Here is an 18,676-nt window from a genome sequence, read left to right as displayed (position 1 = left end):
ATACTTAAATACATGTTTAAGTCTATCCCTCTTCAAAGTACTTATGTATATATTTAAGTTCCTTCAGAGCCAATGGAACTTCAGCACATGCCAAACTTTGAAAACGGCTTTAAGTGTTTTTGTCAATTAGGATTTCAGGTTAAAATCCATTCCATGCTTCTTAAACATAGATATATGGGGTCTCTCCAAGTAGTGTGCTGCATAGTAAGCGAGATAAAATCCACCTAAGCACAGAGCCAAGGGTCCACAGTGGCTGATCACTTTTCTTCACACTGCTATTCCGCAAGTAGCCATATTTTTCCCATGTTAACTGTGCAAAGTTCTAGCACTACAGAATTCACATAAAAGCAAAACCTATCCTGACCTTCACCCCGCCTAGGCTAGTGCAGAAATGCTACCTGTATTGTATAGTAACTTCCATTAGCTCTGTCAGTGGAACCCCTAAAGGACTCCTTTACATAGAATCATAGAAAAAGAATCACAGAATAATAGAAAAGTAGGGCTGAAAGGGGCATCCAGAGACAAACTAAAGAGAGTTTTAAACTGGTCTCCATACCACACTTAAATGAAGGTGATGACCTCTTAATCTCGCATACAGCAATATTAGCTCAACATTCTTGAATGGAACATTCAAATGTATTACTAGATATTAAAAAAATACATGGAAATTATAGGGAATTTATAGTTCATTAGATAATCAATATGTGCCATCCTTCAAAGTTCTCTGTCAAACTGCAGGAAATTTAATCATTAAGTAGATATTATTCCAAGGAACTTGACTGGGAGAATGATAGCTCTCTTTTGTCTTACTATGAATTTTGTGGTCATCAGTGCCAGGGAAAACTAGAACTCCTGTGGAGTCTGATTACCTAAAGAAACACCACTTCCTATATTGTGCCATTCCCCTGCATGGTTTTCATGAATGAAAATCAAGTAAGCATTGACTAATGGTCAGTCAGAAATCAAGCTTGTTATAAGTGTTTTTCTTACACCATTTTCTCTTGGCATGTATAAAGATCCTGACAATGTTGTTGTGGAATTACAGACAAAGGAAAAGAATGCAAAGCTCCTCTGTTAAAGGATGCAGACATTTCTAGAGCTATAGTTTTTCAGACCTTTCCATGGTCTCCAACATATGAGTTACAAAAGCCATTACTGTTGGAACAAAAGTAGATCTGTTTGAGTTGAATGGATCCGTGCAAGTTTTGGGAAACATGCTCCCAATTACTGTATTTCCATTAACAATTGAGCTAAAGGAACCTGTAGACCACTGACACATTTGAGGTCACCCCATTTGTTTAGGTTCAATGGGGGATTTAGATTTCCAAAATTTGACTAAGATACATAAAATATAAAAGAAAAAGCTATGTTAGAAAAAAATGAAGGTTGTAAAGTCAAATGCTTAAAACATTAGAAATGACAGAATTGCCTCCCTATACAAAACATTTAAAGTAGGAGTGAAAATTCAAAGCATTATTAATAAGTTTATGAGTTTGAAAGTGAAGTATGAATTAGTCACAATATGATTGGAAAATAAGTTAATTCTCCACTGGCATACCAGACAATTCACATTATCTTGTGTCAGTAATATTACGGTCATTTTAGGCTTGCAGTAGCTAATAGAAATCCTTCTTTTTAGTATTTGTAACTTTGGCAACAATTTAACATTTTATTTTGAGTTCATATTAGCAATTATTTTTGTACAAGTTGAGAACAAAAGCCTCATCATGTATGCTCAACTGGAGAAATTCACACATGCTGGTTAAAGCACTGGCACTGAAACACTCAGTCCATTGGATTAGAGGACTAAACAATAAAGTAAGTATCCTTATGTTCTGCCATTATCCCCAAAGACAACTCCTGCTTTAGAACCAAGTTCAAAATGAATTCTTACATACATGAGTAGTCCCTTTAATTGATTTGGGCTATTGAATTCAGTAGGATTATTCATGTGCATAAAATTATTCACTTTTAAATATTAGCAGAATTTGGGTCTATCTGTTTAGATCAGTGGTTCTCAACCTTTTTAGATTAAAAGTACCCCTCGGAAAATGCCAGCTCTTAGCTTTCACTCATATTTTGCCTATAGAAAAAAAACTGACTATAGCAATTCTGTTGCAAAGAACTCAAAAAATCACAACAGGTCAGATTGTGTTGAGCACTATGGATTCATATTTGAAATCTCTGACTACATCCTAAGAATCATGTGTAGGTGTTTGCACACCTAAAAGTGATTACATTGCATGGCACCCTTAAAAGGATCTCATAGCATGCAAAGGTGCCACAGCACCCTTGTTCAGAATCATTGGTTTACAGTATATAAATGTATTATTTTTTCACTTTTAAAAAAATAATTATGAAAAAGAAATGTAAATGATTTAATTGTGAAGAATAAATTTTTCAAAGCACCTTAATTATTTTAGGGGCTAAATAAGGACATATTGATACAAAAATCCAAAAACCCAAAATTTAAGTGCAACTGACATCTGCAAAAGTCCATTCTACTGCTGCCTTCCCCTGTTGGTACTGAGTTTCTGCTGCCGACGAATCCTCCAGTGGGAAAACACAAAACTGCCTTGGTCCTGTATGGAACTCTAGCTCATACCTAAGTTCCTGTGAGGTTCTCAAACAATATTGACCGAGCTATTATAACTGTGTGGATAAATCCAGTTGTTGTTATCAGAGCAAATCCACCTGATTCAGAACCTTACAAAAAACAGAGCGGGTCTGTCTAGCAATCCAACTAGGTATCAGCTGGGTATTTGGGCTGTGCGAAGCTTCAGTAGCCAATTCAATTTGGAGGAGATTTGACCCAATTCAGAGACCGAAATCTCCGAATCTGAATTGAATCGAGAGATCAAGTAAAAGCTCTGAATTGATTTCAAGTATCCGAATAGAGTCGGAAAAAGTTTTGGAAAAGATTTTGCCAATTCAGAGATTCGGCCATAGACTAAACAGGCAGATGACAGTTGTCTCCAGCGAGGAAGTCTGTTGGGGTTGGGGGAGGAGAGAGGGATTGGGGCTGGGACAAGCTGCCCAGTCAGGGTGGGAGGTGCATTACTCAGGGAGGGGAGTTGGGGGGGCACAGGATGCAGGTGCAGCAGTGCTGGGAGTGGGGACTCTGCCCTGCTGCCGATTGCCCAGCCAGGGTGGGGAGCGGGATGTGGGCATAGCTTGTTCCAGGTGGAAGAGGGCAAGGGGCAGCAGGGCATAGACCCTGCTCCCAGCGCTGCTGTACCCACATCCTGCGCACCCCCCTGCCGGCTGGCAAGTGGCAGCAGGGAAGAGCCCCCGCTCCCAGTGCTGATGTGGGCACAGCAGCACTGGGAGTGGGGGCTATACCCTGCCACCACCCAGAGTGAGCCGCACCTGCGTTGTGCGCCCCCCCCCCCCCGCCACCACCTGGGCAAGTGACAGCAGTGCATAGCCCCCACAGCTCCCCCTACCAGGGCAGAAGCAGGCACAGACACAGGAGTTGCGAGAGAAGCCCCCATGACTGCTCTGCTTGGCCCCATCCCCCACCCAGCCCAGCTTCTTGGCACTTAAAAAAAAAAAAAAAGGAAAAGCCGCCCTGCACTCACCAGCCCCTGCAGTGGCAATTGGGGGCCTCCGAGGCTCATGATAGAGCCTTCCTGTGTATTGCAAGGCAGCGGGAATCGCCCTGCCCTGCTTGGCACTCACATGGCATCTGCCCCATGGTGCAGGTGCAGAGCAGCTCAGCAGGGCACTGTGCACTGTCTGGGAGCTGAGGCAGCTCCACATGTCAACCAGAGCCTGGCACCTCTCAGCCACAGCAGTCCCAGCTCCCAGACAGCATGCAGTACCCTGCTAAGCCACACTGCACCTATACCGTGGGGTAGATGCCGCTCCTGCCTCTCCCCAGCCAATCCAAATCACTGAATGTCTCCGAATCAGTGCTGAACCTTCTGAAGCTGATTCAGCTAAATCAATTCAGGAAAGTGACCCGTATCCCTGAATCGAATCACTATCCTGCAAATTGACTGAATCCGAATCAAATACTTCCCTATTCGCACAGGCCTACTGAGTATTCTAGCATCATTCTGCCTCAATATCTCCAGATTTTCCATGTCTGACTTCATGGGAGTAAGGACATGCAAGGTGACTCTCCTACATGCCAGAAAAGTACCCTGACCACTTGAGACCGTCTCCCCAATCTGGTCCAAGGAATATTTAATTATTTATACAAAATGGAGAGGAGAGATTGAGGCTCACTTAAGAACTGTTTAGAACAGTGGTGCTCCATGTTCTGGCACCACTTCTGGCCACGTTGCCCAAGTGAGTGGCATGGAGCTGAGGAATAAAGCATAAATTCTATTAGGGAACATTTATATACCCCATCCCTTTTCACATTCTTTTAGATTTCGTAGTCCTGAATATATATCAGTGGTGAATTACTTCCCTTGACCTACTGGCAACACACCTACCAATGCAGACCAGAATGCCGTTAGCCTTTTTGGCAACAAGGACACACTGGTGGCTCATATCCATCTTATTGTCCACAGGTCCTTTTCTGCAGAGCTGCTGCCCAGCCAGTCAGCCCCCAGCATGTACTGGTGCATGGGATTCTTCTGTCCTAGGTGCAGGAATTTGCACTTGTCCTTGTTGAACTTCATGAGATTTCTTTTGGCCCAATCCTCCAATTTGTCTAGGTCACTGAATCCTAGCCCTACCCTCCAGCTTACCTACTACCCCAACCCCCAGGCCTCAATTCATGAGTCCTGAATCCTGGAGGCATCAAATCCCAATGTAAATCCAAATCGAAACTGTAGGATTCAAGCCAAATGAAATACAGCATCCAGATACTCTACACATTGGAAAAGGTGTCTAAATTCAAGTCTGAACAGAGTCAAAATGCTCCTAATCCTATTTATTTCTAATTTTTATCCCAGTAACCGTTATGAGTACTAGTCAGTTATGAGTACAAACTTAACTGTCTTCAGGAGTTGTGCATAAATAACCAAAACTCTTCATTTTTTCTTTCTAATTTGAGCAGAGATCTTGATGCTGTTGTAAATCTGTGGTAAAGTTGTGCAATATTTTTCCCCAGAGGAACTTTAAATTCAGCCTAATTTTACTTTCATTTTTAATGTCTTGCACAATGTCACAATTAGGACTTCTTTTTTTTTTTTTTTAATCCACAGGTTTATTTCTGTTTGCTGATGGTATTTTTCAGTCGAAAAACCATTTCTATGTTTACAGGCATAAGAGAAAGCACGTATTTGCTAGATGTGGTCAAGTCATGAGCAATAATTTCAAATACCCCAATAAATAACAATGTTTATGTGCCAGTATTCAGGAAAGGGCAAGCAGGATGAAGAGCATACTTATTAGCTGGTTGAACGGACATCAATCTTGGGCAAAAATGATGGAAAAGTTAAATTCAATTAATAAATAATGAAAGGTTAAGAATATAAATAAATGCCAGTCTACACAGTGTTATGGAAAATAGGTCTTGTCAAACAAATCAAATTATACTCTTTAATAAGACTACAATTTTGGTTCATATGTTTCATAGACATTTAGGCTGGAAGAGATCCCAGAGTATCATCAAGTCCAGCCCCCTGCCCCAGGGGCAGGAAGTCAGCAGGAATCATAGGATCCCAGCAAGATAAGCATCCAAATGCATCTTGAAGGCGTTCAAAGTAGGTTCTTGAACTGCCTCTGGCAGCAGTCTATTCCAAACCTTGGGGGCTCGGACAGTGAAGAAGTTCTTTCTTATGTCCAACCTGAATCGGTCACAGTGGAGTTTGTGACCGTTCAATCTTGTCATCCCTTTGGGTGCTCTGGTGAACAGACATTCCCCCAGATCCTGATAAGCACCCATGATAAATTTATAGGTGGCCACCAGATCACCCCTGAGCCTGCGCTTTTCCAGGCTGAAGAGTCCCATGGCTCTCAGCTTCTCATCGTAAGGCCTGTTTTCCTGACCTCTGATCATGCACGTGGCTCTCCTCTGCACCCTCTGCATCCTCTCAAGCTTCTCCACATCCTTTTTGAATTGTGGAGCCCAAAACTGGATGCAGTACTCCAGCTGCAGCCTCACCAAGGCAGAGTACAACTGGAGAATGACGTCCTGGGATTTGCTTGAGAAGCATCTATGGATGCAAGCCAGCGTTTTGCTTGCTTTACTAGCTGTAGCATCACACTGAAGGCTCATGTTCATCTTGTGGTCAATCATGACCCCCAAGTCCCTTTCATTTGTACTGCTAACCAGCAGAGCACTACCAAGCCTAAAAGCATGCTGCAGGTTTTTCCTCCCAAGGTGGAGAACCTTGCATTTTTTGGTGTTGAACACCATCAGGTTCTCATCCGCCCATTTCATGACCCTGTCAAGATCATGTTATCTGTTGATAAAGTTAACTATGTAGCTATAAGATACCTAGATATTTAAGTTAACCCAATGGTTTACCCCTAAAGGTCATTGGGTGTGGTCAATTCACACCGGTTTCTGTAGCTAACGTCACACAAAGGAATGATGCAGTTAACATCACATCCAGCTGCCTCTGACACTCCAGCATGAATGACTGGGCACCATTTACAGCTGGATCAAGTGGAGAGTCATCATTAACATGAATCTAGAGGAAGGCTTGAACTTGCCTAAAGTGCTCTGCCTGCATGCCCCTATCTAACTTAGCCTTATGTAACATTTTACTTAAAAATGTCACTAGACCAGTAAAGCACACATTAATTACATTATGAACTAATACCTAACAGATCTAAAAAACAATTTTCAATGAGAAATCAAACGGAGTCCTACGCTATTTAGTGTTAAACTCAGTATTGACAAGCCATTAAGCATAAGCATCTAGTATGATGCAGCAAAAAGGGCTATGATCTTTGAATTCATAAACAAGGACATAATGAGTTGAGTAGGGTATGTTAATTTTACTTCTGAATACAGCACAGCTGAGAAAAATACAGCACACTAGGCACTTATACACATGCAATTACAGCACGTCAGAGCAGACTCAATTAATCAAGTCTGCTGGAGAGGCAATTACTATGCTCCAGCAGACTCCCACACCACATATAATCAGCATCCCCACACTGAAAAATAGCCATGGGGACACTTTAACTAAAGCTTATTGAATGAGCTTTAGTTAAAGCATTCCTGTGGCCATATTTTCAGTGCAGGGATGCTGATTCTCATGACAGTCTGGGAGCTTCCCGAAGCACGTGTATAAAACTCCCACACTTCTGATGTCCATACTTTAAGAAGGCTGATGCAAAATTGGAGTGAAAAAAAGAGGCAAAAATAATTTTGGGACTAGAGAAAATGCCTTATAGTGAGAAACGTAATTATCTCAATTATGTTTAACTTAGCAAGAAAAAGATTGAGACATGATGATTATAATGCATAAGCATCTCCCTGGGGAAAATACTAGGTATGAAAGCACTCTTTAATTCATCAGAAAAGAGACATAGGAAGAACCACTACTCAGAAGTTGAAACCAGACAAATCAACATTAAACAGTAAACAACACTGAAACAAATTACCAGGGAAAAAGGCCCATTTCTGGTTGTCATATTCAAATCAAGAGTGCACAGCTTTAGCCAAATTCAAATTATGCTTTTGTCAAGCACATACCATTGTGCTTCACACAGGGATAGCTGGGTGAAACATAACGGTGTGTGATACACAGGAAATCAGACAAAATGATTTTACAACCTTTCCTTTGAGGAAAACTAATTTTGAATTTTCAGCAAATTAATATTAGGACTAGAACGCTCCAATACAAAATCACAGGGGCTGCATCAACATGATGATGGCAACCAACTGTGCAGAACAGCTTTTAACTGATGCTGATTACACAATAGCATCTCATCACACTCCTATCACGTGATGCTACTGCATGTTCAGTGTCTCATATAGACGCGCCCAGGATGAAATTAAACTTCTGGGTAGTAGACACCCAGACTTCATTAAGGTTGTCCACTTGTGACAGAAACTAATTTCTGCCAGTATTTATATATACAAAATTCTTCACACAGATGTGATCACATTAGTTGTGAATATAACACTTCAGAGTTGTAAATATAAGGTTTCGTGTGGTTTTTCAATTGTAGTATGAGAAAGTAAGTTCCTAATTAGAACTTCTTTGTTACTGAAATGTTTTCTAAGTACCCAAAGATACTGCAATTCCATTTTAAAATAACAAACACAGCAGAAATATGGACTATTATAACATTTGTTCAGTTAGTTCTTCAACTTCCTTTAAAAAAATTAGTATATCTTGTGATGAAATAGCCTTTCCTAACTTCTACCAGCACTGAACAAAAATTGCTTATTTGTCCTGATCATTTTATTAAGCTTGTTAAGTTTTATTAGAAACAGCATGCGTTTGTCAAGTTGTTTCGTGCTGGAATTAAATTTCAATTAAAGTTAACAACAGAGTATTTTTATTGCATCAAAAAATCATCACCAAATAACATTGCTGTTCATTTTAATGTTTGGTGTCTAGATGTATATGTAACTATGTCAATTAATTATATAAGTTAAACAGTGTAATTTTTTTTATGTTAAATTGCATTGATTGAAAACTTTGATCTAGTTAGATGGAGACCTTCTTTGTTAATATGCATGAAGAGAGATTACAAAGGAAAAGACATCCAGTCTGGCGATTCACAACTATGTTTAGTTGATGCCATATAGTAGCTTTAAAGTTAAAAAAAAAATCTCATGTGACTCTAATGCACTATTTTTCATCCAGTTTAACCTTTTGACATCATAGTCATCAAGAAGTTGTGGATGTTCTTTCAAGGACAAAAAGTCTAAAGAAGCAACATTTTTAGTTCTTTTACAAAGACCTTGTCTTCAGCTATCATTATGGCCTTCTCTATTTTGGTATCTCAATATCCCAAAATAGCTGATAGTTATAAATTGGGAGAGTAGGGGGAAATGCATATCTCTATCATGGCTGTTAGCTCATACAAAAACATATGATTTTAGGCATATATTTGTTACTGTAGCTCAGTAGCAACTAATACTAAATAATAAATCCTTACATTCATTTTATTATGTATGTTCTTATGAGAAGTGTATAGGGTGTTTGTGTTGATCTCAAACACAAAAGAAAACTTAAGATTTAATGTTTAAATAATTACAATATACAGGGAAGAATTTTTTAACTAAAAAACAGATAATTGTGTAATACAAAGCCACTGATAAGGATTGAACCAGGGGTTTGCAATATTAGATTGAATTATACGATTGTGGTTATGATAATCAGGTGTTTATTTTTATCATAGGAGAAATACAGTTAAATATATTAAGTCTAATTGGAACCAATGCTTTCTTGAATAGGGATTGAGTGAAATACACAATGTTCTTTCCTGAATCAGATTCTTAAGCTACAGTATTTTCTTCTAAACACCTATTTCATAGGTGTTCACATTTTGACCTTGTCCTCTTCCTACTGGACTCAAAGAGAGTTTGGGGGAGAAACCTTTTAAGTAGTACATTTTCAGTGATAAAGTTCTCAGAAATCTAATTGAAAACTAACAAGATTTTCCAGACTGGTTAAACTTCTGAAGCAAATTCTGCTTTATAAATAACATAAGTTCCAGGGTTTGTCCAACTAGCTAAATACACCCAGAAATGTCTTTTGGTCTGCATGAATAAAACCTGAAAATAAAGAGGATGAACAGGGTGCCAGTCCTGCAAACTTCTGTGGGAGTGGCTTTACTTCCCAAGCAGAGCAACTCAGATGCTAAAAACGCATCTACCAGATCTCACTGCACTCCAACCATCTTGCAGGATAAGGACAGAGTAGGATGCAATAATCACTGCAGAATTTTTTTTACAATGAAACTATTTTCAGTTTTGTGAAATTCAATTTAGCTGACACAGAACTGGAATAAGCTCAAGCAGACACAACTGGATCTAAAGGAGTAAGTGGTTTAGCAAACTGGCAGTTGAAAGGAAGTAGAAAAGGGGCACTTCAATGACAAAAGACGATTCAAATGACAGTGTTACATCAGGAAGATTTCTAAGAGATGAAAACAAATGCATACGTAGAACATCTGCTCTCTCATATGTACTATCTCATAGCTCAGGAAGGCAAGGAGACTTCTTGCTCTCAAAAGGGCCTTATTGCAATTGCCTATACACAAGATGGCTGACAACTTCTTGTCAATGCCGTCATGCCAGCCCTCAGGAAAGGCATTAACTCTTATTACTACATCATGGACATAAAGCCTGTAAATACTGGTAATACACGTAAGTATAACTCTTAGAGGCAACATTTTAGAGGTGGCCATTTCCTTACAAGTTATTTTGAAGATGTACAGGCAACAAATGACAACATTCCCCTCGATTATGTTTGTTAACATTCATGCAGCCTTGGTTGAGCTCATTCCTTTCCTTCCTCTATTTTTTGGTGTTAACATCATTGTTCACACAAAAAGATCAGGACTATAAAACAACAGGGGTATCATCAAATCGTATAGTCCCAATTGCACTGACATACTGTTGAGACTTTAAGCTCCTTAACTGAACCCATGTAGTCAGGATATACATGCCTCTTATGGCTCCTTTGCCAAAACCATCTGATTCTGGCTTTAGGGAAAGAAGCCCTAAGGCTTTAAGGCCAGCTTGTCATGTTTTAAAATGTAAGTTTCTGTTACTGTGCAGTCCTTTTTGATGTTTGAAAATAAATCCTTCAGTCAAAAGGACTTACAAATGTAAAAACATTGAGTCTAACGGTATGTGCAGAAATTACATTTAGATCGACCTAACTATAGTTAGGTCAATCTAAATGTCAATCTCTACAGTTATTTGAGGAGGTTAGATCAGGTGAAAAAAAATATCCAGCCTGATCTACCTTAGTTCATCTGCGGAAGTGAACTAGGATTGGGAACGGGTTGATGTGATCTACTGATTGTCTGTATATGTTCAGAGTACAGCCCTGGGGCTGGGAAAGCCCAGCTACTTACCCCAGACCCAGGGATGCCCTCTTCCTACCCCCACCACACTTTGACCAGGCTACTTTTAGCCCCCTGATAGACAACACTTCCCAGGGCCATCCGGGGCGGGGGGGGAGAGAGAGAGTCGAATCGGGGTGACCACCGTGGGCGGAGCAGCCACGACCCCTCCTGCAGGGCCTGCCTAGTGCTTCACAACTGGCTGCTTGCCACCCCTCCCACCGCTGGCTTCACATCCAGCTGCTCACCACCTCTCTCCCCTGCCCAGCCACCACCACTGGCTTCTTCATATCCAGGGCACGTGGGATAGGGGTGGGGGTGGGCTGCCACCCCAGGCTTGGCCCCACACAGGCTGATTTGCCCTGGGTCCCACACCCTGCTAGGGTAGTCTCTGACCCTACCCATGGACCTACCAATCTCCCCCCACACAAACCCACCAGACCCCCACCCTAATCCTGCCAAACTTCCCATACACCCACTAGCCCCCCCATCCTACCTGCCTCTGCACCCACCCAGAGCTACTTAGATTGGGTTCCCAGCACAGCTCTCAGCACTGCCAAAAGTAAGCCATGTGATCATAGAATGGGTCCCACAAATGTAAAGTTTTTAAAAAATGGAGGCTACTGGAGGCATTTTTACAAAGCTGTATCTCTGATTTACATTAAAGATTGGAACTCAAAAATAAACAAGAAGCAAGACCAAATGGTACAACTAATAGGGTGATGCAAGCACACCAAGGTACCACAGTCAAATTATGGAACAAATTTAGAAGTCCTTAATCACAATGAACAGTGGCTTGTAAGGCACCGTATTGTTGATATTATTAAAGGGACTGACAACTGTGTTTCTTGCAACTGCTGAGTGGAGAGAGACCCTTTGTACAGACAGCTGTGTCTGAAGAGCCAGATTTTGATACCTTTACTCACTTAATATAATTCATTTCCATGAATTGTCCCAATAGTGTCAAGGTGCCACTAACTGAAGTGTAGGTAGCAAACTCTTCATCTTAGGATTTTACTACCCATATTAGATATCTTTTAAACATGAAAAAAAAAATGATTCTGATTTTATTTAAGCTCACACAACTGAGACATATAACTACTGCATTTTGCTAGGTTACCACAATAAAAACAAAATAGCAGTATTAAAAAATATCCTTATTCGGCCACTGCAATTGCAAATCTGCAAAATACAATACAAGAAGTAAGGGAAGTGTTTTATTCAGAGATCTAGAATATTATAACAAAAAATATCACGCGACAAAAATTGTCTGTTGTAAAAACTAGAATTCAGAGAACTTTGTAGACAACATGGGAAATGTGAAAGGGTGGCTTTTGCATTCATATTTGTTTATTGTTAAAACAGGATGAGTAACTAATTGATACCTGATCAAATCATGTATGAAAGAATTGCATTATGGAAACTTACACATTTGGACATTATGATATGAGTGAAACAGAAATTAGGTTGTGGGAGAAGCTTCAGAGAGAATTATGAGAATGTATGTACTGGTTCTTTAAATTAATATCAGGAAGTCAGTGAGGGGGTCTGGAAAAAGAGGTAAAAGAAAAAAAACACTATGCAATGGAGCAGAGAGAGAAAGTTGCTTTTGCAGAACAGTGTTTTCCTTAGTCTAATAAAATCCCTTATCCAACGTTAAAAAAAAAAGACTCAATACTGAATTCTTCATTGTTTTTCCATGTGACAGATACTCAAGCTTTTTCACCCAAATCTATTAAACCTTGGGAACTGCAAAAAACAAAACCAAAAAAAACCAAAACAAACCAAAATGTTAGCTCCAGGGACCATGGGTAAGCAGTGAGAAGAAGCATCAGTTCTTACTTTTGGTCATATCTTTCTTTGGGGTAACTCAAAGAGCAATGAGTCTATTGTTTGAGACACAAGGGAGATAATATTGTCTGCTGTTCTATTCCGTCACTTTCAGCAGGCCAAATCCAAGATGTTGATCAGAGATGAATTTTCTCATGGTGTTCAAGAAAGCAGTAGCAGAAATATTACTCTGGATCTACTGTGTTCAAGTTTGTGTTTCTTACATCCTTTCCTTCTTTTCTCTTAATATCAGTAGCCAGGATTGCCTTCTCATTCGAAGTTATCAGCAAGAACAACTTCAGTTGCAAGAAACTATCTGTATTTCTGTCTGCCAGGAAGAGACTACAGGAGAAAAGCAGAGCATAATAGGCTTGAATCTAATCTCATTTACTCTGGTATAAATATGGAATTAGCCTTAGTGAAGTTGGATGAAGAATCTCATCTATTGGTGTAATGCAAAATTTTTCACATAAGAGAATTCATATGGAATTGCACAAAACTCTGGAACCTGTTTGTGAAAAAGTATATGTAACATAGTCAAATGTTTAGCTTGCTAAAGTATTGGTTTGCAATTTCACCACCAGATGGTGGTATTATTTATTATTGACCTCTGTGTGTACTGTCTTCCTGAACAAAGAAAGAGAAGAAACTAAATTATAACTTTGTGCACTACCTTTAAAACTACAGAATCCCTACATATTTATTACTTAATACTGTATCATTATAAACACAGATTAGGTGTAATAAAGTTCTGATACCATCACATGATAGGTGGTCATGACTATGTCGTGCTTCATTTTTAATGACATATACTACATGATCATGAATATTTTTAGCTTCTATAAACAAAAAATACTTCAAAAGTAATGGAAGACTCCTGAGCAAATATGATGGTCTCATGGGAATGTGAGAACTTGTCCTTTTGAAATGGAAGTTGTTTTGGGGCAGGTATAGGCTGTCCTGCATGTTTATACTGCACCTACCACAAGGGAGGCATTCACTGTCATTATGTATATGGTTGTTAGTAGAACAAAATATAAAACAACCACCACCATCACCAATTTTCAACACTGTCAAATGATAGTGCTGAGTAGACTGTTCCTTAGCGAGGAAATTGGCCGTTTGACCAAGAATCCTTAACAGCAGCAGCAAAGATTGTTGGTGATACATCTCAGAATTGATCTTTCCTTACATAAATATCCAAAACAATACAATACAAAATGTTTTTAGCCTGCCTTCAGCATGTTGTATTCTTGGATTCTACTTTCTTTTACTAACCCATAGAAAGTATTGTAAAGGAATATGGGCAAAGTAAGTATCTTGCAGCCAAATCCTGATCTGGTGTTAATTGGCAGTGTACCCATGAGATGAGTAGAGCTACAACAGTTTACATCAGCTCAGGATCTGGTCCATGAAGTGTGTCTTCACAGTACAAGAGCAAACTGAAATAGCTAATATAGATAAGTGATATTTCATCAAAATACTAGTGGACAAGCATGGGTACTGGGATGAAGGAGCAACAAAAAAAATAGTGTATAATAATTATTAGCAGTCAACAGGCAAATGTAACAGTTGTTAAACAGTTTCTATTCCCAGTGTTTTATGGCTATGAAATGACAAAGATGTGGTCTCTATTCTCTCCAGCATATTTCTGATACCTTACTGAAGTTCTAAATGTTACTGGAATAAAATTATTCTCTTGATCACTCAATTCTTCTCATTAGCTCATTCACCACATTTATTTACTATTAAGTATCATTGTTTCATAATACAGAAATAAAATTGGGTCCTTAGATTCTTCTTTGTGTGTTATTAACATTTTTCATTGCGTGCGACACAAAATTCTGTTGATTTTTTCTTGGCATTACAATTCTAGAGCATCATATTTAGACTGTGGATACATGAAAAGTAGAATTCAAGTGAAGGAGCTAAGTAACCCTTAATTTGACCATTTCTAAAATCGGTTTGTCTTATTACTTGTTAATGCCTACAGTCAAATAAAAATCTTCAACACTAATAAAAGTCCCCACTGTGGGAGCAGAAGTTGCAAGTTAAACTTACATAAACTGCTGCTTCATAAGAGTTCATTCATTGTGTGTGCATCTGTCCTGAAGTTGTACTTTTCTGGTCAGAATCTGAAAAAGGTAGCATTCATACTTATGCCAATCTGAATATCCTGTCTTTAAGTGCATTTAAGTGACCAGGAGCTCAGAGTGTAGAAAGAAACATTTTGGTGCTGGAACTGTAGACACCACAAAACTTATTTTTGCTATATTCCACTTTTACTAGAAATCCCACTAGAATAGTATAAATCGATACTCTTCATAGTAAACTAAACAAATTATCTTTACATACAACATATATTTTGACAAATCTTAATTGACTACATGTCCAATTTAGTGGCCATTCGATTAACTAAGAAAAAAAAGATATCTTTTAGAATCTTTCTAATGTGCAACACATCAAACTTTCAGTTCTGTCTCCAATGCAAATAAACCGTTTGAAAAAAGAACTCTCTTTTTTAGTTTATTAAGTTCCACAAGCATCATAAAACAGATTTAAAAGGCAAACTGACCTCAAAATATCATTTGGTTTTGTGATTTTACGTCAAATCATTTATGTCCAGAGCTAGGCATGATGTACCTTTACTTACATGAATATACTCTGTACAGAGGACAATGGTGTGAGGAAGCACAACTCCACAACAACAAGGAACTGCAGGAGTAGGTGCTATTATTAGCATATGGACATTTCCTGATCAGTCTCAAAGGTAGTTTTCTTAATTGTCAATTTACAATTCACCAGCTTTCAGTCATTATATCCACTTAAATAAGAATATTTCAATCAGCTAAAAAGGAAATAAAAATACCAACCCCACTGCCTTTAAGCAGATGAAACTCCCATTTAATTTTAAGAGTAATTTTATGCCAATAAGGAATTAAGGATTATTATGCATAACTTATTATTAGGCATATTAATTCTAAGGCATATAGAACAGTATAAGGCAACTTACTATGTCTTACAAACACAGTAGTCCTGATGGGAAAAAACCATGTACAAGTTATAAATGTAGAATTGCATAGAAAATAAATTTCCAGTTAAAAGAGCTTTTTTCTAAATATAATTAAAGAAAAAAGCAGACAGATCCAGCTTTAAAAAAAAAAAAAGAAAAGAAAGAAACTACATTGTGAAATCATGCACAGGCTCTTCCTAGACTAGTATAACTTAACTGTTATGAGGTAAAACAAACATTTAAAATTAAATCATCATGAAAAAAGAAACACACTGTTAATAAGTTTGTGGATACTTATGCCTTTGGTCTGACTTCTATTTTACTTTTTAGTCATTATTTCTGTTGTGATAATAAAGGAATGTCACAATTTGTCACACCAAACAAAGAACTCAGTGTAAAAAAGGGTAAAATTTACAAACAGTTGCTGAATGTGTTAGCAGCAGTATTAGTAAGCCACAGTACAGAAAAAATGCAATACGTATTCTTTTCCATCCAGTTTAATAACAGATAAACTGTGATTAAGTTATACATGCAATATAGAGCAAGAATTGATTAGGTTGGTTTTTATCACTATGGTAAAGTGCAGAAATATTGACTTGCCAGCTTAGTTACCTACCAGTAGTGACTGGATTTCTATCAGTTTTATCACCTCTACAAAGCAGCACCAACTCACACATTCCAGTTACCAGAACACAAGCAGCTTACTAGGGAGAAGAGACCATAAAGTATCTGACCATGAATAATGTATAGTATGGTTTGTGCAAATCCAGTTAGTTGACGGAAGAGAAAAGAGAAGTGGTGCATTAGGGTATTTCCTGAATACTAGCTGGAATTTCAGTTAAAAAGAAGAAATGAAACAGCACTTTTAAGGGGAAAAAAAGCCTATCTGTGTCTTTAGTGTGTTATTAACTGAAGAATCAATGCTGCAGTGAGCCTACAGGATAATGGTATGGTCATGTTAGTGGTTTCCTTTAATCACTTTATTGCTCTGTCACCACTACTTCCTTGCAAAGAGAACAAGGATAAACACCCGGACAGGATTCAGTATTCTTATTAGTACAATATATTATTATTCTTATCTAGAATGGATCAGCTTCCTCTGCATTAAGATTAGCAGTCCCTCAGGCATTAGGAACATCCTCAACTCAGTTCATTGTACACCTCACTGTTTGTAAGTAATTTGCTCCTCCATAATTGATTACATTTGTTTTCCTTTCATATTATATATATTATTATTATTATTATTATTATTATATATTATATAATATAATCTCTCTCTCTCTCATATTACTAGGGAGAGTAGGTACTTGCCAGAATGTATGAAGCATAACTGTAAGGAGAACTGGCCCCAGATTTTAATAGGTACCATTCTTTGTTCTGCTGATTTTTCCCTCCTTATTTTTCTACTGTAGATTCCTCTGTCCTAGTCGTATTTGCACAATAAGCACAAATCCTCCAAACAGAGCACAAGACTGCCCTTCCCATAGACATGCTACTAATTTGAACTGCAAAATTTTCATTGTCACCCCCAAATCTGAATTTCCAGTGTAAAAATTCAGTATATCACATTAATGCTCCAGTTTTCAGCCCAGCTAAATTTTACCCACATTTTCAATTCCTGAAGCAAGACTTTCATGTTAACTACTAAAGTTTCATTTTCATTTCCAAAGGTTCAGTTCACATTACTGTAGATTTTTGTCTTCAAAAACATTTTAGTGCAGTTGAGTTGACAGTTATGTTTGACAAGGCGAGTGAATAGAGCACATTGAACTCTCTCGCCAAAACACTTCACCTTCTGCCTGAGGAAGGTCTTCATAAACCCTGAATAGAAGAAATGTGTAGCAATATCAATGGTGAGTACCTGAGACACCTTTGATTTGCAGATGATATTACCATATTTGCTGGAAAACTTTGAAGCAATGATCAGAAATTTCAGTATGAAGGAGTAGGAAATGTTGACTCATGATGAATATACAGAAGACCAAAATCACGTTTAACAATTCCAACAGAAGTAAAATAGGGAGAAAAATAACTAGAATCCGGAACCACGGACATTAGTTAATCCAGCCTAAAAAGATGAGATGAAAAGAGGCTCAATGAAGAGCTTCTGGAGGACCAAAAACCATGAGCATCAAATTCCATCTTTACTTGTAAAGGTATTTTTTTGGATATCTTTGTACTATTAGCCAGGATATTTAAAAAAGGTATTTAACCAAGAAAATACAGGGGATGAAACTGGAAAGTGAAACGGGGATAATGTATGTTTGCTTTCACAATGAAAACCAAATAATAAGCAAAAAATCAGCTTATGGGAACTACGTAAGCTGTAAAGAAAGAAATATTGCAATGTAGGCGGCAATGCTGCAAGATAGAAGAAATATAGATAACTTCTATCATGAGAGTGAAGAGTGTGGATTGCCTGGGATAGGTCAGGTGCCAGTAGCAAGAAAAGTAGAAAGACATGTTAATAATCCATAACCAGATTTGGCAAAAGGGAAAAAATGATAATAACTGGCAGTCTTGTATGGGAGTTGTTTTAATACGAGACAAATCCAAATTTGTTTTTATACAAAATAATCAATCACACAAACAAGTGAGAGAGTTTATTAATTGCACATTGAAATTCACTGCTTGTGCAATTTCTATGTTCAGCTCAAAGTGTTATTTGTGGAAAATATTGCATCCAGCACAAGTATTTAAGCTGGTTTAGTTGGAATGAAATGACTAGCATAAGAAAGGTTTTACAAAGCTATTAAAAGAATGATGCTAAAGTCAGTGAGGATTTTGACCATCTCATGGCTTAGGAACAGCCTTTTTGCTGTGGTTAGTAATCTTCTGGTGATCAGTTTCAGGTATTCAATGGAAAGACAAATGAAGAACTTGAAGCTC

At 38.2% G+C, this 18,676-nt stretch overlaps 1 protein-coding gene across 1 annotated transcript in view; it reads right to left on the bottom strand.

Annotated features, from left to right (window-relative positions):
- Nucleotides 1–16,496, bottom strand: part of TFEC (transcription factor EC) — an 86,207-nt gene extending 69,711 nt beyond the window's left edge. The window contains exon 1 of the mRNA XM_059725953.1: nucleotides 16,404–16,496. The gene's annotated coding sequence lies outside the window, so the exon portion shown is untranslated. The remainder of the gene's footprint in view (nucleotides 1–16,403) is intronic.
- Between the last annotated feature and the right edge of the window lie 2,180 nt (nucleotides 16,497–18,676).

Source organism: Alligator mississippiensis, chromosome 4, assembly GCF_030867095.1.
Source record: "Alligator mississippiensis isolate rAllMis1 chromosome 4, rAllMis1, whole genome shotgun sequence".
NCBI classification, from domain to species: domain Eukaryota; kingdom Metazoa; phylum Chordata; order Crocodylia; family Alligatoridae; genus Alligator; species Alligator mississippiensis.
This window is presented reverse-complemented; position numbering and strand designations above follow the sequence as displayed.